The sequence below is a fragment of the Typopeltis vanoorti genome, chromosome 25 (genome assembly GCF_054136105.1).
Source record: "Typopeltis vanoorti isolate ZY-2024b chromosome 25, IOZ_Tvanoo_1.0, whole genome shotgun sequence".
In the NCBI taxonomy this organism is placed as follows: Eukaryota; Metazoa; Arthropoda; class Arachnida; order Uropygi; family Thelyphonidae; genus Typopeltis; species Typopeltis vanoorti.
Genome location: NC_143573.1, coordinates 66489988 through 66517610, shown reverse-complemented (window position 1 = coordinate 66517610; position 27623 = coordinate 66489988). Strand labels below are relative to the sequence as shown.

The 27623-nt window shown below is 35.1% G+C and overlaps 1 protein-coding gene across 1 annotated transcript in view; it reads right to left on the bottom strand.

Moving 5' to 3' along the window:
- Nucleotides 1–27623, bottom strand: part of LOC150092814 (uncharacterized) — a 740966-nt gene that overhangs the window by 430786 nt on the left and 282557 nt on the right. The window lies entirely within an intron of this gene.

The window sequence follows — 27623 nt, the reverse complement described above, 5'->3', positions numbered from 1 at the left end:
TAACATTCATTAAATTTAGTAGTGAATTGCACTGCTAATACTTTAGATGGCACAGCATTTTTTGATGAGGTACATCGTCTATATGTATTTTTTTCCGGTTCGACTCGTCGATGGGAATACCTCAAGACACATAAGTAATTTTACAGTCAAACCAGTTTGTGATACACAATGGGAGAGTTGAATTGACTCATTAAAGCCCGTAAGATATAATTTGTCCGAAGTTTGTGAAGCACAGCAAGAAATATCTCGAGATGATAGTTTATGTGGAAATACCATGAACTTAGATGCAAGTAGTCTTCTTAAAACTTTAAGGAAGTTTTAAAAAGTTTTAGTAATTCAAATTTTAGGAAGTTTTAGCATTCAAATTTATCGCAGATAAATATCGCATTCAAATTTATCTACAAGTAGCCCTTCCCTTAATGCATAACAATAGACATATCTGCAAGGAGATGTGTTTTGCATTATAGGAGATACTGAGACAGGAGTGTTGGTATCTTGCTCCACCTTTGCAATGAGTTGCCCCTAGTGTTGTACCACCTTACCCCAGTCCTGAAGATACTTTCAGGTGCAAACTTTGTTTGCTCACACTTGGATAAAGGATTAAACTAAATTTATTAAACTTTAGAGGTAACAACTTCAGAATACAAGCCTTGATATAAATGGTGCCATAAATTGTATTAATGATACAAAGAATTTCTTAATGAAAATCCGAAATGAGGATGAATTTGAAAAGATGTTAACAGATGCGGAAAAAATCACTGAGTTCTTAGGTGTAACGCCTAATTTTGAACAAGAAAGAGTTAGACTTAGAACAAAAAAGAAACAATTTGTGTATAAAGCAGAGGATGAATTCATAACAGATTTTAAACAAAAATTTAAGGTAGATTTTTATTTTTCAATTATTGATACCGCAATTGCATCTGTTGATGAAAAATTCAAGCACATGTCTACAATTAACAAAAAGTTTGGTTTTCTTTTAAATATATATGAATTTCAAAAAATTACTTCAGCAGAACTGCTTAAAAAATGTTTGATATTGGAAAATTATTTAACACATGATAATTTTAGAGATATTGATGGAACAGATTTATGTAGTAAATTACAAATAATAGCAAGGCGAATTCCAGAAAATACTTCCTCATTAGATGTCCTGTCATACATATGCAAAAATAATTTAGAAAATAGTGTTCCAAATGTGTTTATTGCTCTGAGAATTTTTTCGACATTGCCAGTATCAGTAGCAAGTTCAGAAAGGAGTTTCTCGAAATTAAAACTTACAAAAACTTACACTCGCTCTAAGATGGTTCAGGAACGACTCACTGGTTTAGCAATATTATCTATAGAGCATGAAATTGCATCTACAATCAATATAGATAAATTAATTCAAAACTTGGCCAAAGCAATAGCCTGAAAGATCAATTTTTCATAATTTTTGTATTCAAGATTAATTTTCTTGCTATACAGATATTAGAAGTAATGATATATGTATACAAATGTATTGGTTTTGGTTAATAAATTTTATATATAAACTTTTATATATAAATGTTCTTAATGATATAATTTTTATAAATATCCACATGTGTAGGAGTACGTGTGCTTATGTGAGTATGACAAAATATATATACGGCAATCCCTCAATTAGTGTGCCTAATGCGTTCTTTAAAACAGGCGCATTAATCGAAAATGCACTAATCGAATATAATAACCTATGGGGAAAAGTATAATTCATTTCTCATATTTCGTTTTTGAACCATAATTTTTTTATAAAAGAATGAAGATATGTCTCAGGGCCTAGTTAAAGGAAAATCATGAAGCTGGAAGACAATAAAACATATTCAGAATATAAATTTTATTATTCTACTTCTAAACAAAGAATTGAGCTAAATTTTGTATGAAAAATATTATACGTCGCCATTTGTTATAATCCACTTGCAGGCAATTTTTATGACCGATCATAAACAGCGGTATTCCCATTCCTAAATGTTGAAAGGTTTCGATGTGTAAAAATTAACGATACACAAATATTAGGCGTTCTGGTTCTGAGCTTTTCGACATATTCTCGAATATTATTCTCCTCAGAATATTTCCACTATAAAATATTTATCCATAAAAAATGCCATGAAAACTAAAATGACAAATTCCAGGAACTTCTCGCGGAACAGTATGGGAAACCCTGGTATACATGGAAGTAGTGTAGTATGCCATTAAAAATAACTTCGTAAAATGTTTTAAATCGGTAACTAAATTATTTCATTCTGGTGAGTGATTTTTTTAAATAGTTAGCCATAAAAATGTATAGATAGAAAATTTTTAAAATCTTTAACATTTATTTTTAAGATGTATATAGGCACACTAATCGAATTTGGGTATATCGAAAAAATGATGCACTAATTACTGCATAGAGACAATGTATAGGGGCCCCTAAATTTTCTTTGCCTAGGGGTGCCAGATACTCTCGCACTGGCCCTGTTAGAAACATATATTAAAAAGAATTAATGATAATTGAATGTGAATGTGCTTGTGCACTGTTACTTGATAGCCTTAGTTTCAAGCTGAAATATATGCAATAAAATTATTATCATTAATTATTATGAATAGATATCTCTAATAATAAAATGATATAGAAAATGTAGAACAATTCACATATTTGGGAAGTAAACTGACATATGACTTGGACTGTAAAGAAGAAATAAAGATCAGGATTGCAAAGGGAAGAACAAATCTGAAGGCCATATCCATGGCCTTCAGATTGTGTTTCAGCGTTGGAAAAGTAAAGTGATCAGTCTGCAAACAAAACTAAGAGTATTGGAAACATGCATCTTCAGCAGTGTACTGTACGAATCTGAAACGTGGGTAATAAATAAGGAATCAAGAAAAAGAATTTTGGCATTTGAAAGAACTTGTTACAGGAAGAGTCTAAGAATAGGATGGGTGCAGAAAATCACCAATGAAGAGCTCTATCAGAAGATATAACCAAAACAGAATCTAATGCAGAAGATTATAAAACAGAAGGTGCAATTATTTGGACACATCTGTAGAATGAGTGAGGACCGGAAGATAAAGACATTTATGTTTGGTATTTTGGATGGTTTAAACAGAAGAGGTAGACCATACAGAGAATGGATAGATGATATAAAAGACTGGTGTGGAATGGGTGTACAAAAACTGCGACACTGTTCACTGGACAAAGAAAAGTGGAAGAAGATAGTGAAACAGGCATCAGACATCAACGGGCACTGAGCCCATGGTTCGTGATGATGATCTCTAATAATAGAGAGCTAGATTTTTCTCTCATAGAGCAGTGCATGATTGCAATGGACTGCCTTTGGAGATTATTAGTTCAGGTTGTGTGAATGAATTCAAGAAACAGCATGACGTGATGTGCATGATGTGGCCTCCCTTGACAAGTCTCTGACTACCTAGAAGTATTTGGTAATAACAGCAATAATATAATGTAATATATTATGCTCATTGAGGCTGCCGCCATTCACTGTCAAAGAAGCTAGTGGTTTACAAGATATATTGAGCTTGTAAAACTTGTTATATAGGAAAATGGATCAGTTGGAAGACATCTATATGACCAGACATATAACAAAAGTACAAAAAAAAAAAAAAACTCACTCATAAATCGTGTTTACTCTCACACACACCTTTTTTTTAATATACAGTTGAAATTTGTTATAATGTGCACAGAAATAATGAGATCATTGCTGTGATGAGTAAAAAAGCCATAGTGATTTAAATTTATGCATATTCCTGTACAACTTACCACTTTTATAGTGACTCTTAATTGGTCAGGTAGTTCTTAGAATACCTAATTCTTGAAATAAACAAGAATGAAAGGAGTGGCCAACCTTTGTGACTACGTGTATTGGATTACAGACCTCCAGCCCACCTCCCTCACTTTATCCAAACACTGCCATGACTGCAAAATCAGTTAAAAACGAAGCCTTCTGTCATAAACATGTCTACTAAAAGAAAGTGTCTCTTGGTTTGCAAAAATGTTGAAATTATTCGTGGGTTAGAACATGGTGTGAAAAATGTTAAAGTGTGTAAAGAGTTTTCTTTGTCCACTTCAAGAACATGGACAATGTAGAAGAATAAAGATGTTTACATATCAGCACTGGAAAGCAACATAACCAAAACAAAAAAAAAATAAAAATAAAAGTGTGAGCTTACAAATGTTGATAAAGCATTATTTCAATGGTTCACTACACGAAGTGCTGGATAAACAGTCCAATCTTCAAAGCTCCAATTGAAAAATTTGCTAAATGATATGGTGTGATGATTTTGTATGTAACAGTGGTTGACTTAGTCAATCTTAAAAAGACAAATTGAAGTCATATTTATTATTAATTAGTATCGTTTTTAATTATGAAGAAATATATTTAAGAAAAGTATTTAGTATAAAATAGAAATAAAGTAGAAAAGTATTTCAAAACCTGGTTTTAAAATTACGGACAAATGAAGTGGTTTAATATTAAGTGTATTGTATCATAGTTTATACAAGCATATTCATACAAATAATATCTAGGTACGTAATTATATTATTTTTTATCTCTGATACTTCTTTTGTTTGTTTTTTTTTAATCTATTTTTATCAAGTTATTGAGAATTAAAAAAGGAAGAGGTAGATTTAACTTCACTGATATAGTGAGTAATGGTTATAAAGGAGAAATTTTGTTGGTCCCATTGTGCTTGTTATAACCATATTCGACTGTGTACAATACAAATCCTACCCATGAAGGATTGTAAGCCTATATGTCATTTAGTAAGGTGAGTAGATTAAGGGTTACATAATCAAAAAATCTATTACAGAAACCTAGCATGGAACTTTTTAAGCCACTTCAAACCTCCAATATGTAGGGTTGTGGTCTCACAATGGACATGAAATTCATCTCCAACCAAAACTGCATCAGTGATAAGGTGGGATTCAAATCCTGAAAATGTTGGTTAAAGGGTATACGTACAATCAACTCAACCAAGCAGCAAATCAAATTTCCTTACATTCCACATAACAATTACATGCAGAAGTTCAAAGAATCATCAGAAATGATTCAATCTTCTATTCAATGCAGTAAGACTAAATGTTTAATATTCGGTTCCATGAAAATTCATCAAAAACTGTTCATCGAAAGAGAGTTTACCATGTAGCAATCCATCAAAAAACAATTAATCAAAAACGCAATTCGTCGAAGAGATAATTAATTGAACAACAATTTAACAAATGGCAATTCATCAAAAGGGCAATTTACTGAATAAACAATATGTCAAATAACAGTTCATTGCATAACAATTCCTCGCAAGTGCAACTGATCGAAGAAACAATTCACTGATAATTTTTGATGAATTCTTTCATAATTCATCGAAAGATTAATTTTCTTCAAAACAATTGTTTTAAAGTGATCAGTAAGAATACTTAACGTCACCCAAAATGTAGACAACATATGTACACAACAATGAGATATTAAAATTATTTTGTTCTTTTTTACATTATTCTGTAAGCATGTCTGCTATTTCATTGTGTAGGTAGTGATTTATCTCTAGGTAAAAAAGTTTGTTCTACCTAATTTTTTCAATTAAAAACTGACAAATTTTAACATAGGTCTTAAGTATAAACTTTCATTCAGCTAGAATGGAATTATTAATATCGTTTCAAAACTTCTTTACCAAAATTTTCTAATAAAAGTAGTCCTGTTGGAAATAAAAGTGAACCACGCAGACTTCTTGTATGTTTTACTTATTCTGATGAGATTTATTGCAATATAAAATGTCGACATGTTGTCACTTTGTAGCCTTGAATATAGTTGAACGTAAAACTGGAATGTTTCGACAAATTTTTGTAAAAGATTAAATCTTAGATATGAGCAAAATTCATCATATAAGGAGAGGAATGGAGAGAAGATGCATGAAGAATATAAGACTCAGGCCGGGAGAGTGACTAGTATGGTAAGGAAGGCAAAACTGGAATATGAGAAGAGACTGGCATTAATATCCAAAGAAAATCTTAGGGAATTTTTTTAGCCATGTGGCCAGTAGGAGGAGAAATGATTGTGGAAGAATGACATTGTGAGAAAAAAATAGGAAAAGAGTGACAGTTGCAGAGGACATAGTGGAGTTGTTCAATGAACACTTTATTGGAGTTCATATTTACAAATTTAGGGACACAAAATGCACGCGTTGAATGATTATTTTACTTATTATTAAGAAAATAACAATTGATGTTTCGACTCCTGTATTGAGGTCATCATCAGAAAAATACATGTGTATATGAAAACAAGCTACATCCTCTTGCACTCTACAAAGGTAAATTGAATCGCTAGACTCACCGATATTCGTTTGCACTTGTCATTGCACTTAACAAGTAAATCTGACACTGCTCGTTTGAGCAGTGTCGCTACAGATAAATTGTATGCACATGCATGTTATTTTTGTGAGGATATGAAACTTTTATTATTGGTGTGTGTTCATGGTGAGGGTGAAATGTTTTTATAAAAATAAAAAAATAATTATTTATTTTTTTATTTTGTATATGCAGCACCCCCACTTAAAATTTTCACTGGGTGCCACTGGTGGAAGACTAATCCTGATGTGTGCTTTCTTTTTTTCCTCGACATCTTTTACATGTTCTGACATGTGTATCTCTATGTAGACCAGATAGCAGTCTGGCCTACATAGCAAATGCCACAAGAGCACTGAATTATGAATATTCGTGGTTTCTTTATGAGAGGATGTGGAGGAATTGGTGGATGTAAGAACCTCGAAATCTTATACACTGGAAAAGAAGCCACTTTAGTTTTGTAATCACGAAGCAACATTGCAACTTGGTCAATAACATGCTTGATGTAAGGTTTGACTGCATTTTTGAAATCTTGTTTATTTGAAGGAGCTGTCTCTGAGGCACATGAAGAATTTTGTTAATTGTATTCAGTTTGTATCCATTGATGGAAGTTATGCCTAAGATAACGCAGTTCTTCATTCCTCTTTTCTGATGTATTAGAAATGGTGCAGGCTCTGTCCTGTAATGTTTTTATCATGCCTATCTTTAGTAATGGATCTTTTGTAGTAACGAAAAGATGAATGTTTTTTCTTCTTCAGATACTTCAAGAAGGATGTCAAGGAACAGTAATTTTCTGTGCAATGAATTTTATGTTTGAGTGCAAGCTGTTTAAGATAATCCTTAAATTGAATTAAGTCTTCTGCTGTTCCCAACAAAATAACAAAAATGTTCTCAATATAATGTAACCAAGTTTTTAATTTTTTGTGATATTTTTCAATAGCGTTCTTTTCAAAGTTTTCCACAAAGAGATTCACTTAGGCTAATGAGGTTCAAAGAGATCACAGCAACTCCTTCTGTTTTTTTCTCTTTATCCTGAAATGTGAAGAATGTGTTTTCTATGCAGTGTCTGACAGGAAAAGTCTCTGAAGAAGATCCACTGTGTAATCCATAGAGAAACTGGTGAACAGACTAACAACATCTAAACTAGCTAACACATCTGAGAGATCTATATTTAAATCCATTACCCTTTCAATACAATGTAAACCATTCTTCACATAAGATTCTGTTTTTCCATGTGCAGGACTACAAGGCTTGATAGATATTTTGCTAAGTTTGAAGTCAGAGGAATCTCTCCCATGTAGATTTGCTTATAGTAGAGCATATAGCATAGTATTTAGCATTTAGTTGTAGTAGTAGTATTTAGTATTTAGTGTTTAGTTGTAGTAGTTCCTCAGCACTATGTTAATGATGGTGACAGCCGCAGCTCCAATTGCAAATGGCGTGTCACCAAGTCCTCCCCCATTCAAGGACTCTATTTTGCGTAGCATAATAAAGGATTTTGTGGCATGCGGGGCTTGTGGCAGGTGAGAGAAAGGGGGGGGTGCATATATGCGTAAAATGTAGGCAATGGGAGGAATTCAGTGAGTTAGATGTTACGATATCCGACCTCGTTGCATCAAGGGCGAGAGAATCTCGAGAGATGAGTAGTGTGATAGGTGAGAATAACGAGAAAAATATGAAGGAAAAAATAAGATTGGGGAGTGTGGAAGACTAATGATCGTAAAGTTTTCTGAGATGGTCTTGATTGGGAAGATGAATGGCGAGTAAGAGTGACTAACTTGCAAAGAGAGAGAGAGAGATAGATGAGTTGAAAGAGGAGGTGGAATGTCTTGGGAATGAAATGAGAAGTATGAAAGATGACAGTAGGAAAATGGAAGAGATGAATGCAAGGCGAATCAGAGAAGGAGTGAAAGAGAGTTATGGGAATGATAGAAGAGGTGAGAATAGAAACAGCAGAAGAGAGGGAATGAGAGAGTTATGGTAATGATAGAAGACGAAAGAATGAAAACAGAAGAAGAGAGGGAATGAGAGAGAGTTATGGGAAGGATAGAAGAGGAGAGAATGAAAACAGAAGAAGAGAGGGAATGAGAGAGAGTTATGGGAAGGATAGAAGAGGAGAGAATGAAAACAGTCAGAGAGAAGAAGTAAGAAGAATGAGAGGGAGTGCTGCAACCAGGGATAGAGTGATGACAGAATAGCAGGTAAGTGGGGGAACACTCAGAGAAAGGATTAGAGGAGAGAGAGTGGGGGATGCAGGTGAGCAATCAAGGAACAGAGTAGTAAGAGGTGTGATGTATGGAGACTCGATGAATTGTGGTGTGTAAGATAGAATGCGAGAGGAGTGTTTGCCTGGAGGAATGCTACACAGTGTGGCTATGGCAATTAAGCAGGGTGAAAGGGTGGATAAAATGACTGTGATGGTGGGCACGAATGACTTGAAAGGCAATGTAAATCAAGTGGCGAGAGATCTGAGATTCATGCTTGAGGTTGTACAAAAGAAAATGCAGAGAGGAAAGATAGTGAGTGTGTTACCCAGGTATGATAATAAGGAGCTGAGCACAAGAGCAGTAATAATGAATAGCATAACAGCCAGAATGTGTCAGAAAAGAGGATAGGAATATGTGCATGCTTGGAGGGCATTTGAGGACAGAAAGGAACTGCATGCGACAGACCATTTGAATGAAGAAGGACATAGACATCTAAAGAGATTGCTGTTTTCTGAACGAGTCGGTGTGTCAATGCAGGCAAACTAGAATTCCCAGGATGGATGGTAGCAGGGATGGCCACTTGTGGGAATGGGTGCTTGGAGGAAGGGGGACAACATCAGGTAACACTGAGTCCAGTGGGGTCTGGAGGAGATAATGATAAGTATAGAAGCAGTTACATTTTTATGCTTTATACTAATGCCAGGAGTATCCGGAATAAAGGAGATGAATTGGTGGCGTTGATAGCATCAGCATAGCCAAAGATTATTGGGATCACTGAGACGTGGTTGATGGAAGATGATATAATAACAGGAATAGAAGTAGCAGGGTACAGCATTTTATAGCAGGATAGGATGGGAAAATGTGGTGGTGGAGTACTGCTTATGATAAATGATGACTTATGTCCTCTAAGAGTGGCGGCTTTGGAAGGGAGTGACACTAGTGGTTTTGAAAGCATATAGTATGAGGTAGAGGTGGGCAAGACAGGATATTTAGTGGAGTGTTGCTACAAGCCATGGAGTACAGAGGCTGGGGACCAGGAGATGTTCAGGCAGTTGAGCTTGGCAAGTGCAGGAAGAATGATTGTTATGGGAGATAAATGATAAATGATGACTTATGTCCTCTAAGAGTGGCGGCTTTGGAAGGGAGTGACACTAGTGGTTTTGAAAGCATATAGTGTGAGGTAGAGGTGGGCAAGACAGGATATTTAGTGGAGTGTTGCTACAAGCCATGGAGTACAGAGGCTTTGGAAGGGAGTGACACTAGTGGTTTTGAAAGCATATAGTGTGAGGTAGAGGTGGGCAAGACAGGATATTTAGTGGAGTGTTGCTACAAGCCATGGAGTACAGAGGCTGGGGACCAGGAGATGTTCAGGCAGTTGAGCTTGGCAAGTGCAGGAAGAATGATTGTTATGGAAGATTTTCAATACAGCAGTATATGCTGGGAAGAGGAAAATGCATGTAGTAATAAGGGAATGGAATTTCTAGAACAATTGAGGGACAAATGTCTTAGACAACATGTAATAGAGGGAACAAGAGGTTCAAGAGTTTTGAATTTGGTCACAGCATCAGAAGAGCTGATAACTAAGATGACATCACTCCCCCAGTTGGAGAGAGTGACCATGTGGTTGACTTAGAAGATGAATAGATATGCAGGAGTATCAAAGAAAAGGGAACATATGTGGATTATATGGCAGGTGATTATAACGGTCTTAGATATCAACTTTGGGCAGTTCCATGGAGGGTGGAATTGGATGGACAGGATACCATTAGCGCTTGGGAAATTGTGAAGGAATATTTGTTAGCATCAATACTAAGCCGTATTCCACGAGTGAAGAAGCAGACACGATTCGAAAGTGTAAAGTGGATGACAAACAATATCAAACAGGAACTGCAGGTGAAAAAGAGATTATGGAAGAGATATAAGGAGGGGGGGTGGAGAGCAGATGCATGAAGAATATAAGAATCAGGCCAGGAGAGTGAATAGTATGGTAAGAAAACCAAAACTGGAATATGAGAAGAGATTGGCATTAAGATCCAAAGAAAATCCTAGGGAATTTTTTAGCTATGTGTCTAGGAGGAGGAGAAATGATTGTGGAAGAATGACAATGTGGGATAAAAATGGGAATAGAGTGACTGATGCAGAGGATATAGTGGAGGTGTTCAATGAGCACTTTATTGTTGGAGTATTTCATCCTGGAGAAGAAGGTTTTAATACTACAGGGGTAGGGCAGTTTCGAGGTTTAGAGGTGCAAGAATAGAGCATGTTTCAAATACTGAGTAGTCTTGATCTCAGTAAAGTTGTGAGACTGGATGGCATTTCGCCACGGGTTTGAGAACTGAAGTCAGTTTTGAGAACTGAAGTCAGTTTTGAGAACTGTCAGTTCCTAAAGAACTGACAGCTCCTGTGACCTGGCTTTTCAATGAAAGTCTGGCTACGGGAAAGATATCCAAGAAATGGAAGGAAGGTAAGATAGTACCATTGCATAAGGGCGGTATCAGACTGGAGGTGTCTAATTATAGGCCAGTTTGTGTTTCATCAGTAGTGGTTAAGGTCTGGGAGAAATTAGTGAGGGACTATATACAGCGTTGGATAGATGAGGGTAATGTTATCTGTGAGAGTCAACACATAGTTTGTTAAGGGGAATTCTCTTAAGCAATATGATTGCTTTTTATGATAAAGTGAAAAGAGCATTTAATTGGGGAAAAGCATCATCATCATCAAATTCCTGCCATGTACACTCAAGGGGTGTACAGGATATGACAGTACTACATGAAAAAATTACATCATTACTAACTTCCTATCTACAATTTTCCTCCAAATCAGTCTGTTACTTGTCAAGACTCCAACATTATCAGATCTTATATTTCTATCGTCTAAGGCACTTTGTACCGTATCAATCCACCTATATCTTGGTCTTCCTCTGTGTTGTTTTCCTACCAACCTGGCAGAGATCTTCATCTTCAGTAAAAATCGTGCCTAAGTAGCTGAAATGTTTTACTTGTTCCACAGGTTCTCCATTCACAACACAGTTGAATTCACAAGAATCCATTCACAAGACATTTTCAATGATTCTGCCTATTTTCATTGTCTTTGTCTTTTTATTGCTGACCTTCATACCATATCTATTACAACAGCTATTCAATTTAGTCAGAGAATCTTGCAGACTTGTAGCGGATTTATTTAGAAGTATAACATCATCCGCATAAAGCAAAGAGCTGACATTAACATCTCCAATTTTGATATCAGGTTTAATACCACTTTCCTTCATAATGTGATCCATATAGATAATGAATAACAGAGGGAATAATGTACATCCTTGTCTGACACCAGATTTAAGATTAAACCATCTTCCTGTACTTCCTTCAATTCTAACTGCTGACTTACAACTCAAATAAAGATTATATCAAGCAATACTAAGTATTGCTTGATATAATGCCCCATTGACACCATATAACTGCAGCGTATTGAATAGCTTCTCTCTTGGCACCTTGTCATATGCCTTTTCCAAATCGATAAAACTTAAATACAGATCTTTGTTATATTCCCATGCTTTCTCGACTATTTGTCGTAAAGTGAATATCTGATTCTGACAGCCTCTATTTGGCCTGAATCCAGCTTGTTCTTCACCAAGCTTTTCTTCCACAATTCTACTCAACCGTTTCTCAAGTATACTTGCATCGATCTTGCCAGGAACACTCAGTAGGGAAATACCTCTGTAATTCTCACATTCAGTTTTATTTCCCTTTTTATATATGGGTACTATGAGAGCTCTACTCCAATCATCGGGAATTTGTCCGTCTGTCCAGACTTTCTGAACTATGCAGTGCAGCCACTGTAAGACTTTTCTACCACCATTCTTCAGCATTTCTGGTCGAATATCATCTACTCCTGCTGCCTTTCCACATTTCAAACCTTTGATGGCTTTTTCTACTTCAAGTATGGATATATATATTCCTGACTGCATGCCTGGTCAGTGTTTTTATCACTATGCTGTCATCACTGCTTGTTTCATTTAGCAGTTTTTCAAAGTAATCACTCCATACTTCAAGGATATCTTTTTCCTCCTGTTTTCATGTCACCTTTATCATCTCTAACTCCTTTTACAGCACTCTTTCCTCCATTCCTAAGTTTCTTCAACAACCTCCTGAATATTTGCCACTTTCTTGATATTTATTTTCTATATTCTTGCCAAAGTCCTCCCATGACTTTTGTTTAGCTAGTTTTACACACTGTCTAGCTTTCTTGCATTTGTCTCTGTATTCTGTAAGAGTAAAAGCTGACTTATTTGCCAGGAACTTTTGATATGCTTTCTTCTTTTCCTTCACTGCCTCTTTAACTTCCTGTGTCCACCAGGGAGTTCTGATTTTTTTATCCTTGCACACAACCTCACCACGTGCCTCTCTGGCAGAATCAATCAATGTTTTCTTCAGAGTTTGCCACTGAATCTCCAAGGTTTGATTCCTGTTCTCAAACTCTTTCATTTTCTTTTCAATAATCTTTCTGTATTTTAGTCTACAGTTCACATCTGAGAGCTGCTCAACTTTTATTCGCTTTAAAACTTTCTTACATGTTATTCTTTTCAATATGAAATTCAATTTTATCCTGCTCAAGACTAAATAGTGATCACTTCCAATTTCAAATTCTCTGTACACTCTGGTATCCTGCACCAGGGAGAAAACATCACTATCAACAATAACATAGTTAATGAGACTTTTCTTATTCCTAGCCTCTTCTCTCCATGTGAATTTGTGCACATTTTTATGTTGGAACATGGTGTTAGTAATAACCAGTCCATGTCCTGAGCAGAAATCCAACAGATATTTGCCATTATTATTAGCTTTGCTCTTTTCTCCAAATTTTCCCAAAGTATTTTTGTATGTCTCAGAATCATTTCCTACTCTGCTATTTAGATCCCCAACAAGGACCAACTTTTCCTTTTTCATTGTGTCAGTTGCTTTTTCTAAAGCATCAAAAAATTCCTCCACTTCTACCTTAGTAGAACCTTCTGTGGGACCATAGGCACAAATAAGTCTCATTGTCCAGTTCCCCATTCTCATATTTGCCCACATTACTCTACTTGAGACTGACTGCCATTCAAGAAGATTAGCCTCATATTTTGTGTTGAATACTATGGCTACTCCTTCTTTTCCTTGATTGTCATTGCCTGAATATAACATTTTGTATTTATTGCTCAGAAAGATCTCACCAGTTTTGGTCTTTTTCATTTCAGTCACCCTCTATTATGTCGATCTGGTACTTATCTAATTCCTCAGCTAGCTCCATTTCGTTGCCATTCAGGCTTCTTATGTTGATAGTACCGATCTTTAACTCTGGTGATGTTGAGTTGGGGTTTGTTTTCAGATTTGTTCCAGTAGCTGACTTTTCGCTGTTCGCCCTGGTTCCCTGGTGAAAACAACGGGGGCCTTGTTTAACCGGGCGACGCCCCAGCCGGCATGAAATTTTGTTATGTTGTACCATCATTCTATATTTTGGTTTAACAAATAAGAATACAATTTGGTCGGCTAAATCCCAAATTGCCAGCCCATCCTCGTTCGTTCTGTATCAAAGTAGATACCCAAGAGGGTGCACCACGAGAAGGTGAGGATTGGACATTACGTCAGAAGCCCTGGTCGGTTCTCCGCATTCCTTTAAAGGCTATGTGGAGGTCTCCTCTCAGTTATACAGCTTTGACCCTTAAGCACCCCCTTAAGGGTCACACCCTTAAGCATTTGATAGGGTGCCACATGATAAGCTGATATTTAAGTTACAGCACATGGATTTAAATGTGGAGTTAGTCAACTGGATTCAGGATTGACTGTAATAGGATAGGTGTCAGAGAGTTGTGTATGGTGGGACAATATCTAGGAAGCAGGTTACAAGTGGGGTTCCACAGGGCTCAGTTCTGGGACCTGTATTGTTTACCTTTTATATCAATGACATTGTCAATGGATTGCAAGGGGATATTCTGTTGTTTGCAGATGATGTGAAGCTGGGAAGGGTTATTAGTAATAGTGCAGATGTGGCAGAGCTACAAGAGGATTTGAATAAACTAGACAAATGGGCAAATGAATGAGGGTCGGTTTAATGCAGCAAAATGCAAAGTTTTGAAGTTTGGGATACATCCATGGGAGGCTACATACTTGATTGGAGGTGCTGTACTGGAGGAAGTAGGGGAGACAAGAGATCTGGTGGTGATGATTAATTGAAAACTGAAATTCAGGGGGCATATTGCAAAGGTGGTGAAGGTAACCCAGAGGATTGCTGCAATATTGCGAAGGACACTGACCTGCAGATATAGAAGTTATCATTCCATTGTATAAGACACTGATCAGACCACACTTAGACTACTGTTCTCAAATTTGGTCTCCAGGATTTGAAGGAGATAAATTTACTGTGGAAAGGCACAGTTAATTTATTGTAGGTACTGTAGCACAAGTATTGTAGAGGCAGATAACAAAGATGGTTTCAGGATTGTACAATGTTAGTTATTAGGATCGGCTGAGGGAATGTGGACCGCAGAGTTTGGTTTTACAGGATGGACGCTGGGGAGTTCTTTCACTTCGTGGAACAACTGGAAGGAGCAATGACAAGGGGCCATCCCTGGAAGTTACGAAAGGAAGTGTGAGCAAGAGGGTGAGGAGTGGTTTCTTTGCGTGGAGGGTGGTGGAACCGTGGACTGCACTGCCTGATAGAGTGGTGAGAGCAAGAACGGTCAATGAGTTCAAGGAGTGGTATGATAGACTTTGTGTTTCCTAGGAAGGGCCTCCTGCGATGAGTCTGTTGACTCCATGGAAGCCTGAATAATAATAATAAATTCTTGTGAATAAAGAATGTTTCGATGTTAGAGATTTTTTAAATTCTTCTGGTAAAGTGAGTTACTTTTAATTAAGTCATTTGTTTTATTATGTGTATGCCACATGGGAACCCAATCTAATGCTGCATAGGCGTTGGAATCTTCTAGTAGGAAGTTCATTTTTGTTATGTATTCATCTATTATGTGTAATTAATTTTTTTTTTTTTTAGTTTTTTTTTTTATATACAAGTCTTGTACTCCTGATAGTGTAAGTCCCATGACTTACAAAATGTGTCAGGTTAAATAATTTATTTTAATAAATGTATTTAAGTTTAAAAACTTTTGATCTCCATACTAAAAATTAAATGAATATATAAAATTCTGTTTGCAAAAATTGATTCCATATCTAGAAAACTGATAAAAAAATATCAATCAACTATTTTTAGCTAGAAAAATAACCTCATATTTCCTGTGATCCTTTTTTTTTTTCACATTTTATAACTTATGCACAGTCAGAAAAATCAGATTGTAAATGTACATCCTATTTCTTCATGTAGTAATTTTCTCTTGCAAACTCTAAAATGCTTATTGCTACAGCAACAGTAAGCAAAATATATGCAAGATTAAATACATTTAATTTCTTTCATTTCTTTTTATGTGTTGTTTCTTAGTTTCTAATTTACATAGTTATAGCTCCTTGAAACAAATAATTGAAAATCACTACCTACTAAACAATAATAATGAATATTTAATACTCTTTTTAACAAATGCTATAAGTAAAGATAATGAATAAAGATGGTGGTTTCTTTAATAAAGCACTAATAAAAGGTGAATATATATGAAGACAAAAGCAGATCAATTCATCTACAGCCAAAAACTTGGTAATCTTTCAATTACCTGCAAAAATGATTAATTCTCACTACCCATACACTGTCTACATATCACTATATATGAAAGAGCAGATTATTTTTTTTTTCAAGTTTGTTTATATGACTCCCACCCGCAAAGGCTTTTAAAAACCTGTAGTGCATTCATACCATGAATGGGCTAAGTATTTTTCTTTTCTATTATTTTTTTTATTAATTTTATAAAGTTTTTGTATTTTTTGTTTGTTTTTGACAGTCTGGAAACCCTGCTCTAGAGACCAAATATGGAACTTTTTCAAGCCACTTCAGGCCTCCAATTATATGGACTACGGTATCACACTGGGTGATAAAATTTATCTTCCATCTAAAGACATTCGCAAACATCCATGCACTTGGCGGAATCTGAATCCGCAGCCTGTCAGTTGGAAAGCATATACACTTAAAAGCTCAACCAACCAGGCTGGCTATACACTGTTTGATTTGCACATATCAGCATCAAATTTTACATAGCCCCCCCCCCCATTTTAGTAATGGAAAACTGTGGGCTATGTAAAGATCACCTCTTAGTTATCTACCTTTGAACTTTAAAGCAATTCCTGAAGTTAAATTAATTTTTAACTAAAATAATACATAAACTGATTTTTACAATTATATAAAATTTTACTTTTATTTAATAAATGTCAATTTATATTAATTAAAACATCAACATTTTATGGTAAACGTAACTAGCACACTATCTAGATATGCTATTTGTATATGCTTTAATCCACTTATTATATGGATTTAAAATAAAAATACTGTTGAACATCTGTTCTACAGTATTCTACAGTATTTTTATTTAATTAAAGGAATGTAAACTTAAATTTTCTCTATCTAATCACCCGTTATTGTTTTTTTAGTGCAATTATACTGTTAGAAAAGCACAGGTTGTTTGTTAGTTTTATATAGTTGTGCATCGTTTATATATATCATGTTTATATGCAACATTAATTTTTAATGAAGCAAATGCAGTAGTCACTTTGGCTTACTGTTAACAATTTAATGTAGCTTGTCGTTGTACATATATGTGTATATTCCAGATGATAAACTTAACATGAAGGTTGAAACATCAGGAAATTAAAATAATTATTACTAACATGGTTGTAGTCTCCATAATTTTACTAAAATGAATGCTGATCACCATGTAACACTAAAAGAAAGGATTCATATAATTCATGAAGATTTGATATAAAAGATTTATGTTTCTGTTTTGATTAATCAACTGGCATTTTTAAAACATTGTAGAGACAGCAAACTTATTCCCAACTGCATCAAACTGAAAAGGAACCTCACCTCGGCAAAAGCACTTTGAATAAATAACAGTATGGGGAAAGCGATGGTCAGAAAACAAATTCACACTATTCAAAAAAAAAACTTAGCAGTTGCTCGGAATCAAGTTCTAAATTTAAAATCTGAACTTTTAATTTATCTAAATCAAGATACTTGGGATATCCTTGAGAGAATTAGTGACAGTTCAGCTAAACGTATCCTGGAAACAAATAAAACAAAACTTACAGCCAAATTCCTTAGACGTAAATAATTGACAATATTCAAATAGCTGACAGACAAATTTAAATTTCTCATCGTTGAATATAAACAGCCAACTGCAAGCCAGTGATAACAAGAATAGCCAACTACAAACAAGAGAGGATAACAACAACCAACCAGAATTAAGTGATAACAGGAGCCACCAACTGCCTTCAATGAACAGTCGTGATTAACTTTTCTAGTCGAACAATAATGAACTCTCACTACTCAGTAAATGCTTAAATTTTGCTGTGGTATAGCCTGGACTGTTAACAAATTGGATTTTATATACCATATTGAAAGAAGCATAAGATTTCTCCCAACCACCATAGATGATAAAATATGATTAGAAAACATCGAACATTTTAAATAATACTAAATCAATAACTAGTAATAATCTAACCAAATCTGAATTGGCAGCTGAAATCTTTAAAAGCAAATCAGGTCATCTTAATCACTAGAGCTGATAAAGGCAGTGCCACTGTTATTTTAAACCGAACAACTTACCTAGAAAAAATGAACCAATAAGTCTCAGAGAACAGCACCTATCAACTTATAAACTATAACCCAACTAATCAGATTAAAAAGAAAATGGAAAAATTACTTATATCAGTCAAATCCTGGCCTGCAGCTACAGTTAAAAAGCTACTTCTGCACTACGCTCATTCCCCAGAGAATTTATGGTTTACCCAAGATTCACAGGCAGAACGTACTGCTTCGGCCGACAGTTGAAGGTATCGACCATATAGCCAAGAAACTAGTGTCAACACTCAAGAAGTTGGTAGGTCATTCCCCCTCTTTATTAAAAACACACAACACTTTGTAAACAAAATTAAAGACATCACATGATAAAAATGTGATCTATTAGTCGGCTTTGATGTCTCTGCCCTTTTCACATATATTCCAATCAATAATACAATTCTTTTTCTTTTAGAGGAAAAATTCCTACCTGATATCACAGCACTCTTAGCCCATGTATTACATTCTGACTATTTTGTGTGGCAAAATACTTTTTATCTACAAAAAGAAGCCACAGCCATGGGCTCACCGCTATCTCTCACTCCCAATTGCAAACTTTTATATAGAAGCTTTTGAACAATGTAGATTCCTCTAGTTTAAAAAACCCAAAGTCTGGCTTAGCTACGTTGATGATATTTTCATTATCTGGTCCCATGGCAATACCAGACATTAGACACTTTCCTCGGCCACCTAAACAAACAACACAAATGCATACAATTCACAATTGAAATTGAAAGTCAGAACTCACTTCCCTTTTTCTAGATACACTTGTCACACGTCTTCCTTCTGGCGGTCTTTTCTTCACTGTTTACCATTAGTCTACACATACTGGCCAATATATACATATAAACTCCTACCACCACCCAGCACAAAAACTAGTCGTCATTAACACACACTAAAAACAGGGCTTTGAAGATTTGCTCCCATGAACCAGCACTTAAACATGAATTAAAAATTATCAGCAATATCAATAGTCTTGAAAAAAAGCTACAGCCAAAACACTGCCAACAAAATTCTTCACAAGACCCCACTTAAAAGCAAAAATAAACTAGATTACAATAAAACTGTAGCCATTCCATACATGAAAGGTATATTAGATAAAATAAACAGAATACTACAGAAATACAACCTTAATGCCATCTTTAAACCTCCTGCAAAAGTAACAAAACTTATTCAACTCATCCAAGGATCCACTTCCTCCACTGGCCTACCCTGGAATATTCTGTTTTCATTGCAATTGCAATTTGCACTATATAGGTGAAACAGGATGCACAATTCCTATCAAAAAAAACTAATGTAAATGGCATATTAAATTTAATAACTATGGTAAATCTCGCCTTTCTGTTCATGTCCTGAATGCTCTACATAGAACTAACTGGAAAGGCACCTGTTGTTTACATCACACCAAAATGTGGTATGAGTGTAAATTTAAGGAGGCCAGTGAAATTTTTATCAATCACCCCCTAATCTAAACAATAATATTGGTCTGAAAATCCCAAGAATATGGATGACACATATTCTACCCACTTAACCTTTTGGTCTAAGGGTTAATTATCATTAGGACTTTAAGCAATCTAGGATCATAACTCTAATATATATTGATGTAGTTTTTTTTTTTTTTTCAACAGCAGACTAATGTTTGATTAAATCATTGTCATTTTGGCTTACTGTTAGAAATATAATGTAGCTTGTCTTTTATATATATATGTGTATACTCCAGATGATAAGCATAATATGGTCGAAATGTCATCATCATCAAATTCCTGACATTTATCGTCAAGGGGTGTACAGGATATGATAGTACCACAATGAAAAATTTATATCATTACTAACTTCCTACCTACAATTTTCTGCCAAATCAATCTGTTACCTGTCAAAAGCTACAACATTGTCAGATCTTATATTTATATGTCTATCTTCTAAGGCACTTTTACCGTATCAATACACCTATATCTTGGTCTTCCTCTGGGACTTTTTCCTGCAAACTTTGCAGAGAACACGTTTGGCTAATCTTTCCTCGCCCATTCTGTTTAAGTGACCATACCACCTGAGATTAGCTCTGCTAATGCATTCCTGGATGCTGACAATGTCAAGTTCTTTCCTAATATCCTTGTCTTTAATATGATATTGCCATTGATGCCATCTGTTCATTCCCCTAATCTTTCTCAGGACTTCTCATATCTGCGGTCTCTAGTCTTTTCAAGTGTTTTACTTCTGACCCAGCTGTCAGATCCATAAGTTAAAATTGGTTTGAACACTGTCTTGTATACAGCTATTTTAGTGATTTGACTAATTTCTCTCTTATTCCATATAAATTTATTCAATTGACTTCCTACCATACCAGCTTGGTTGAGTCTGTTGTCTATTTACATATTTAATTTACCATCTTCACTAAAAATTGTGCCTAAGTAGCTGAAATGTTTTACTTGTTCTATAGGTTCTCCATTCAGAATGCAGTTGATATTTTCAATGCTTCTGCCTATTTTCATTATTTTTGTCTTGTTATTGTTGACCTTCATACCATATCTATCACAACAGTTATTCAATTTAGTCAGGGAATCTTACAGACTTGTAGCAGATTTATTCAGAAGTATAACATCATCCGCATAAAGCAAAGAGCTGACATTAACATCTCCAATTTTGATATCAGGTTTAATACCATTTTCCTTCATAATGTAATCCATATAGGTAATGAATAACAGAGTTAATGAATAAGAATGTACATCCTTGTCTGACACCAGATTTAACATTAAACCATCTTCCTCTACTTCCTCCAATTCTAACTGCTGACTTACAACTCAAATAAAGACTAAGTATTGCTAGATATAATGATCCACTGACACCATACAACTGTAGTGTATTGAATAGCTTCTCTCCTGGCACACTGTCATATGCTTTTTCCAGATCTACAAAACTTAAATACAGATCTTTGTTATATTCCCATGACTTTTCAACTATTTGTCGTAAAGGGAATATCTGATCCTGACAGCCTCTATTTAACCTGAATCCAGCTTGTTCCTCACCAAGCTTCTCTTCCACAATCCTTCTCGACCGTTTCTCAAGTATACTGGCATAAATCTTACCAGGAACACTCAGTAGAGAAATGCCTCTGTAATTCTCAGAGATACATATATAAAAAGGGAAATAATCAGTTTTATTTCCCTTTTTATATATGGTTACTATGAGAACTCTACTCCAATCATCTGGAATTCGTCCTTCTGTCCAGGCCCTCTGAACTATGCAGTGTAGCCACTGTAAAACTTTTATACCTCCATACCTCCATACTTGAGCATTTCTGGTCTAATATCATATACTCCAGCTACCTTTCCACATTTCAGACTTTTGATAGCTTTTTCTACTTCAAGCATGGATATGTATTCCTGATTCCATGACTGACCTGTGTTTTTTATCACTGTGCTGTCATCACTGCTAGTTTCATTTAGCAATTTTTCGAAGTAATTACTCCATACTTCAAGGATATCTTTTTCTCCTGTTTTTATATCACCTTTATCACCTCTATCCTTTTACAGCACTCTTTCCTCCATTTCTGAGCGTCTTCAACAACCTCCAGAATATCTTGCCACCTTCTTGATATTTATTTTCTATGTTCTTGCCAAAGTCTTCCCATGACTTTTGTTTAGCTAGTTTTACAAAGTGTTTAGCTTTCTTACATTTGTCTCTGTATTCTCAAAGAGCACAAGTTGACTCATTTGCCAAGAACTTTTGATATGCTTTCTTCTTTTCCTTTACTGCCTCTTTAACTTCCTGTGTCCACCAGGGAGTTCTGATTTTTCTATCCTTGCAGACAACCTCACCACATGCCTCTCTGGCAGAAACAATCAATGTTTTCTTCGGAGCTTGCCACTCAATGGTTTGATTCCTGTTCTCAAACGCTTTCATTTTTTCTTAAATAATGTTTGTATATTTTAGTCTACAGTTCACATCTGAGAGCTGCTCAACTTTTATTTGTTTTAAAACTTTCTTACATGTCCTTCTTTTCAATATGAAATTCAATTTTATAGGCCTGCATAAGACTAAATGGTGATCACTTCCAATTTCAAATCCTCTGTACACTCTAGTGTCTTGCACCAGGGAGAAAAACATCAATGAGACATTTCTTATTCCTTGTCTCTTCTCTCTATGTGAATTTGTGCACATTTTTATGTTGGAACATGGTGTTAGTAATAAGTCCATGTCATGAGCAGAAATCCAACAAGCATTTGCCATTATTATTAGCTTTGCTCTTTTCTCCAAATTTTCCCAAAATATTTTTGTATGTCTGACAATCATTTCATGCTCTGCTATTTAGATCCCCAACAAGGACCAACTTTTCCTTTTTCATTGTGTCAGTTGCTTTTTCTAACTTAAAAAATTCCTCCACTTCTACCTTAGGAGAACCTTCTGTGGGACCATAGGCACAAATAAGTCTCATTATCCAGTTCCCCATTCTGATATTTGCCCACATCACTCTACTTGAAACTGCCTGCCATTCAAGAAGATTAGCCTCGTATTTAGTGTTGAATACTATGGCTACTCCTTCTTTTCCTTGATTGTCATTGCCTGAATATAACATTTTCAGAAAGAGCTCACCAGTTTTGGTCTTTTTTGTTTCAGTCATCCCTATTATGTCGATCTGGTACTTATCTAATTCCTCAGCTAGTCTTATGTTGATAGCACTGATCTTCAATTCTGCTGATATTGAGTTGGGGTGTGTTTTAGGATTTGTTCCAGTAGCTGACTTTTTGTTGTTCGCCCTGGTTCCCTTCCGAAAACAACAGGGGCCTTGTTTAATCAGGCGACACCCCAGCCGGCATGAAATTCTATCATGTTGTACCATCATTTAATATTGTGGTTTAAGCCAATAAGAATACAATTTGGTCGGCTAAATCCCAAATTGCCAGCCCATCCTCATTCGTTCAGTATCGAGGTAGATACCTAACAGGGTACACCACGAGAAGGTGAGGATTGGACATTAGGTCAGAAGCCCTGGTCGGTTCTCCACATTCCTTTAAAGGCTATGTGCTTTAGAGGCTTTAAAATAATTATTTTAATTTCCTGACATTTCGACCGGGGTGCTTAAGGGTCAAAGCTGTATAACTGAGAGGAGACCTCCACATAGCCTTTAAAGGAATGCGGAGAACCGACCAGGGTTTCTGACCTAATGTCCAATCCTCACCTTCTCGTGGTGCACCTTGTTAAGTATCCAGGTAGATACCTAACACATTATGGGCCCAGACAAAATGTGATTAATTTAATTTTTTTTTTTTTTGTTCTTAAAATGAGTTACTTATCATTAGAATTAAATGAAATTCACATCCTCAAAATTCCAGATTCTTCAAATCATTCTGCAACTCACATATTGCATGTGAGTTGGATTCCTGATTACCCTGCATATCTTTGCATCATCAGCAAACAGCTGTATGTCTCCTGCTAAATCCCTCTCAATGTCTAAATTTAAAGACTGAATAACAAAGCACCAAAGACTGATTTTGGGGTGTGCCACTGGTCACCTTAATTAAATCTTAATTAAACCTTAATTAAATCTTGTGGATCCCCCCACCCCATACACTGCTTTATGATATCTGTCAATCAACCATCCTTTTATCCAAACTATTAGATCATAATCCAATCACAACTCCTCCAACTTATGCAATCCTTGTATGCTGAATCCTGTCAACAGCTTTAGCAAAGTTAAAAAGTATCATGGTGTATCCATTCTCTTGTTCTAACTCAACTCAACTACATTATTATAAAATGTGAGCAAGTTACTCAAATATAACCTTCTGGTAAACAAATGCTGTTTTCTGTCAACCCATTTCTGTATGTGATCTCTTACCAACTTTTTCTAAAACTTCACCAACACTCCAGAGATATTGAGAGGCTAATAGTTAGACACATTAGTCTTTGCATCACCCTTGTGCAATGGGATTATCATGCATTCTTCCTGCTCCTGTGGAATCTTCCCTGTGCTGAGACTCAAAATTATACAGAGATTATACTGTCTCAAACAGAACTCAAAGAGAAAAATAAACTGATCATCCAACCAATTAGGTTGGATGATCAGTTTTCTGGTTTCAGGTTTCTGGTCTTATATAGACCAGAAACCTGAAGCATAAAACACCATGATGGAAAAAACCTTACATATTTTTGAAAATAAAATCCACAGAAAACTATTAAGACCTGTAAGAGATGGCACAACCAATGATTTAGACTGGATATAATCAAGAACTATACCAACTGCACAGCTCTCCACTACTAACTGGTGAAATTAGAAACCAAACCTATAGAGAATGCTTAACCATGTGAAAGAATGGTTAAACAAGCATTTAAGATAGTGTAGGTGCACTCCATGATGAATGCTTAGACTCCCTGGAGGTGTCACATAATAATAATAATAATAATAACAATAATAATAATGATAATAAGATGAGACATGATGGAAAGAGACCTCAACAAAAAAAACTACAGCTGGGAGGACAGTATCAGAAAGGAGTGGCTAAGATAGGAAGCTGGGATCAGACTAGATCTCAGGACAGAAAAGAGTGAAAAAAGATAGTACTTGCAGAAAATAGCTTTAAAAGTTCAATAAGCTAGAAGAAGAAGGAGAAGAATTTGAAAACAGAAAAAATATATTGCTACATCTAGGTGATGATATTTTCCATAGAAATTGACATGAAAAATCCTTATTATGATGTGCCATTTCATGTCAAAGATAAAAAAAAATTAGTACCACTTTACAATAGCACTTCTAGAAAAAGACAGTTTTAAAAAAAAAAGTAATGAGAAATGTGTTATATCATAATCATAAATATCACTTTTCCTACAGGCATATGGTACAAATATTTATTTCCATAATCAAATAAAACTCATGATAATTTAAAATTTAAATATTAATTATAAATTTAATTATATAATTTAAATTAGAAATAATTGTTTATAATTACTAAAAGAAAGACAAGGGTATGTGAGTCAACATAGGTGCAGAACACATCTGATCTGGAAAAATAACCTCCTACCATACTAAAATCAAAGCACTCCACTGATCATATGCTAGAAAGACATGAAAAGATTCCTGACTGTCTGGAGAGGGCAAAGTCTTCTAACATAGAAAATAACAGATGAGCAAGCATTCTATATTTCAATGCTTGTGTACCTCAATCTTGATCCACATGCAATAGTCTAGTTTAGAGAAGATGTTATAAACTACTTCCGTCACTTTTTAGCTTTAAATAAATCCTACATCTGTCCAGTTATATATATTGTGTGCAATATGACTAATTTTTTGTGTACCACACATTCGCACAAACACAATTATTATTATTATTATTATTATTATTATTATTATTATTATTTTATTCACATAATTGATACACAGTCAAAAGAAGATATCATATAAACAAAAATTCGACTGATGAAACAGAACAATTCAGATTCTACCCAAGAATCAAAGAATAGTCCATCAGGTAGCATTGTAAAATATGGACTGTTCCAAGTAATGCTGTTTTTTATAGGACATATGGGGTTACTTCACTGATATTTAATTGCTGTAAATAGTTGGATAGCTTCTTTGAAGTGGCACCAAGTGCACCGATAACTATTGGGATAACTTTGGTGTGTTTAAGCTACAGTCGGCCAACTTCCATTGCAAGATCTCGATATTTAGTAATTTTTTCCAGTTCTTTGTTGTTAATGTTGTTATCACTGGGTACTGCGATATCAATAATCCAAAACCTGTCGATGTTCAATAATTGTGATGTCAGGTCTATTGTGTTCCAAATGCCGATCAGTTTGTATTCTAAAGTCCCAGAGAATTTTTGCAGTTTTGTTTTCCAATACAGTCTCTATTTTATGCTGCCACCAGTTATCAGAAGTAGGAAAGGCATATTTTTTGCATACATGCCAATGAATTATTTTGCCCACTTGATCATGGCGGTATTATAGTCAGTTTGAGCTATTTTGCTATTATTATTGATGTTCAAAATTTTTGCTTTGATTGCATTAGTTTGTAATGCCTGTTCTTGAGCTGCTAGAATAAATCCTTCTATTTCTTTTTTAATGTATTCGTATTGTAGCCATTGCCACGTCTTGTTCACGTCAATTTTGTCCTCAGTATCTCGAAGAAATTGGCCATGCAAGGGTTTATTTTTCCAGTGCACAAATCGGTTATTTTGTTGTTCCTTTTTGTAATTGGATTTGTTTCCTGTTGCTTTTAGAAGGCCCTCTTGTGTAATTGCTTGAAGCATTGGCTCAGAGCTGTTGTCAATGTAACTTCTTAAACTAATTTCTTCTTCTTCCATGGTCTGTCTCACTTGTAGCAGACCCCGTCCACCTATTCTCCTCGGTAGATACAACCGGTCAACATCATTTCGTGGATGTAATGCATGATGCATAGTCATTAGTTTTCTAGTTTTGTGGTCCAGTTTGTCCAGATCTTCTTTTGTCCAATCTATTATGCCAGCTATATATCGGATCACTGGTATAGCCCAAGAATTCATTGCTCTAATTGTGTTTAATCCATTTAGTTTTGTTTTCAGAATATTTCTAACTCTTTTGGTGAATTCTGATGCTGCCTGTTGTTTAACTTTCGAGTGGAGAATATCATTGGCTTCTAATATTCCTAGGTATTTATAGTGTTCGTCAGCTGAAATTGCTTTTATATATTTCTCTTGATCAAAACTAAAACTGCTAGTGTCATTAATTTTTTCCTCGTTTATTAGATAAAATTGTGCATTTATCTAAACCAAATTCTATTTTGATATCCTGACTGAAAATATGAACTGTGTTCAATAAAGAGTCTATTTGCTGGGCCGATTTTCCATATAACTTCAAGTCATCCATATACAACAGATGGGAAATTTCAATATTACATTTAGGAATTTCATAACCAATTTTTTTTTTTTTCGGAATCATAGACAAAGGTATCAAAGAAATGTTGAAGAGCAATGGTGACAAGGAATCACCTTGGAAAATTCTACGTTTAATGCTGATACGTCCAAATTGTTCATTATTCACTACTAAAGTTGTTTTCCATGATTTCATGTAGACTGGTTAGATGTTTTAACCAAAATCCATGCAGTTCGTCTTTGCCAGGTGCACTGCAGTTTTTTAATTTTCTAGCTTGAGCACTGACCATATCTTTAGTGATCATGGCATTTTGCATTTGTTTTTGTTTCATTTCTGACTCTATTTCCTTAATTCATGAGGCATCTTTATTGTGTTCAATAAGATTATCCCAGATTGACTTCCAAAATTTGAGTGTTTCTTCTTTTCCTGGTGAATGATGGTTTACATTTATATTTCTCTGGAGAGACTGAAAGAACTGACGTTGGTTC